This window comes from Lynx canadensis, chromosome B2 (assembly GCF_007474595.2).
Source record: "Lynx canadensis isolate LIC74 chromosome B2, mLynCan4.pri.v2, whole genome shotgun sequence".
Taxonomy (NCBI): Eukaryota; Metazoa; Chordata; class Mammalia; order Carnivora; family Felidae; genus Lynx; species Lynx canadensis.
In genome coordinates, this window is record NC_044307.1 from 138,179,637 (window position 1) to 138,182,855 (window position 3,219).

The following is a 3,219-nucleotide window of genomic DNA, read 5'->3' on the forward strand; positions in this document are numbered from 1 at the left end:
CTCGGCTGTGATACAGTATATAAATATTTTAGACTAAAATTAAAACTTTAGATATTTGTGGTTTACAATCCTCATTCACTGTCCAATGTGACTATAAAGGGGGAAAAATCACTATGTCACTTTAAAAAAAAAAATCTATCCTAAAGAATTTTAATTTTACCTTCCTCGGAATGACATGAATCACTTTATAGTCTTGGATTTTTAATGGATTATATGAGCACAAAAGTGACAGAACAGAGATTTTAAAGTTCCTTGATGGCACTCATTTATGACAAGTGTGGGAACCAAGCAAAGGAAGAGAAACTCTGTGGGCGTTATAGGACACTTCAATTTTGACACTTATTTTCCCCCCACCCCAGCCTCTTTTGGTGCCTTCCCCAAGAATAGTTATCTACATCATTGAGGCGAAATCCTTGGGTTTACTAAGATCATCTAACTCTCCTTCACTGTTATAGTTATGTTGTTAGACAAGCAATACCAGCAAACCCAATTCTTTGACCTAAAAAACAAACTTTAGTAACACCAAGCTTACATTTTTCCTTGGATATATTTTATTTCTTGGATATAAAGTTAGCCATTGGGGAAAGCACTTTATCTAGGGACCATCTCTTGTGACTTCACAGACAAATGGGGGTCGGTAGGGAGGAAGTCTATCATTGCGACAATCATGAAGATTGCTCCTTCCTGGATTGACTCATCAGATATCATCCCTTGTTTGCTTTTCTACGAATTTCAACCTCACATTCTATGAAGAGTCTTTGTACAATGATTAAACCATGCCATATGGTCTTTGGTGCAGACACTTATTTAAGGAGTCCACTTCCACAGAGGGCCACCCTCTTAAAACAAGGTACATTCCCAAATATGGGCACCAGAGAGCTTCAGTGACCAGATGCTTACGGCTGTCCCTCTTCATGTAAGGACACAAGTTCACTGGAGTATTATTCAAAAGGCCTATAGTTCATTTCTGATATAGTGACTATTTAGCTTATGTTGCTGTTTGTTTGTTTCTCTGAACACTGGGATTTTTCATGAAGAAAAATGTACTATTATTTTAGCTTCTGCAGTGCAGTGCTCACAGCTAATAGTGTCTGAGTATGTTTCAAGAACATAATAATTTTTACACAGTAAGAGATTCTGTACGGCATTCTGTTTTTTATTTTTATTTAGCATTTATTTTCCATTGTTCCTCAAGGACAATTATTCTTAATGATGTCTATAGATTGATGCTGTCTAATGTAATATGCCAACAAGAAAGAAAGAAAGAAAGAAAGAAAGAAAGAAAGAAGAAAGAAAGAAAGAAAGAAAGAAAGAAAGAAAGAAAGAAAAAGAAAGGCAAGGAAAGGAGGGAGGCAAAAAAGCAGTTAGGAAGAAAGGAAGAGAGGAGGAAGAAAGGTATTAAGAAAAAATTCTCACAGGATAACCAATTAGTTATAAGTTGGTTTTTAACAAATCTGGCAATTGTCATGTAGCCAGTTAAGATTTCAGAAGAGCATTAACTTAGTAACAAAGCTATCGTTTACTTCCAGGTCATCCTTAATGTTTCATATGAGAAGTAAACAAAGTATATGGCTTTTATCTAGAATTTATACTGGGATAAAAATCGCTTTATAGCTTTCAAATTAGGAAAATGGGAGCAGAAATCCCGCGGTGAATTTAACCATCTGGCAGAATTGTTGCCTCCCCTTTCCTCAATTATGAAACAATCAAAATGAGTATCTTATAAATATTGTGCAATTTATGAAATGTGAAATTTAGGCAAAAACTAGAGACTTTTTAAGTTGTATCTGTTTGATTTGAAATGTTTAGTTGATTATGCAATAAAATTAAACTGATGTCAATTTCGGTTCACAGTTTGTTTATTGAGTGACCTGTGACTATCACATTTACTTTGGTATTTTAATTCAGTCTAGGCCATTCTTTATCTATTCTTGAGAAACAAACTTATTTTATATAGAAATGGGTAACAAAAAAAGGTTACATGATAAAAAATGGAACAAGGTGTTTTAATTAATAATGCAGATGTAAAATGAGTACTTTTTAAAAAAATTAATTAAAAAAAAATTTTAAATGTTTTATTTATTTTTGAGACAGAGAGAGACAGAGCATGAGCAGGGGAGGGGCAGAAAGAGAGGGAGACACAGATTCTGAAACAGGCTCCAGGCTCTGAGCGGTCAGCACAGAGCCCGACACAGGGCTCAAACTCACAAACCACGAGATCATGACCTGAGCCAAAGTCAGTGGCTCAACCGACCAAGCCACCCAGGTGCCCCCCAAACACATTAATTTAGACTCTTTCTTCACTAAACAAATAATTCCAGAATTACTTAATTAAAATTGTAGAGAATAAGCTTTTTTTTCTGAGATATAGTTGACATGTAACATTATATTTATTTAGGTGTACAACATAATGATTCAATATAAGTATATATTGCAAAATGATCACCACAAGTGCCATGAGTATCCATCACCACGTATAGTTACAAATTCTTTTTTCTTATGATGAAAGCTTTCAACATCTACTCTCCTGTAATTTTTAAATATACAATTCATTATTATTAACTACAGTCACCATGCTGCACATTACATCCCTGGAAATTATGTATTTTGTGACTGGAAGTTTGTTTCTTTTGACCACCACCCATTTCACCACCCCCACTTCCGGCAACCACCAAAGTGTTCTCTGTGTGCCTGAGTTTAAACAAACATTTTAAATAAAATCAATATTAAAATGAGAGGAACTTGGGGCGCCTGGGTGGCGCAGTGGGTTAAGCGTCCGACTTCAGCCAGGTCACGATCTCGCGGTCCGTGAGTTCGAGCCCCGCGTCGGGCTCTGAGCTGATGGCTCAGAGCCTGGAGCCTGTTTCCGATTCTGTGTCTCCCTCTCTCTCTGCCCCTCCCCCATTCATGCTCTGTCTCTCTCTGTCCCAAAAATAAAAATAAACGTTGAAAAAAAAATAAAATGAGAGGAACTTAAAATGTTTAGCAAATCCATGCACAGAAAAGGAACACTTTTTAAGAGCCAAAGGGGTGGAATAAATTACAAAGGAAAATATCAATAGGTTTGATTTTTGAAAAATTCTGAAATTATGTTCATCAAAAGATAAACTTAGCCAAAATTTAAAAGCAGGGAGGAGGAGTAGAGACTCACCATAAACATAGCAAACAGATGGCCAGTATCTCTAGGTTATGGTTTGTTCATACAAATAGACATGGAAA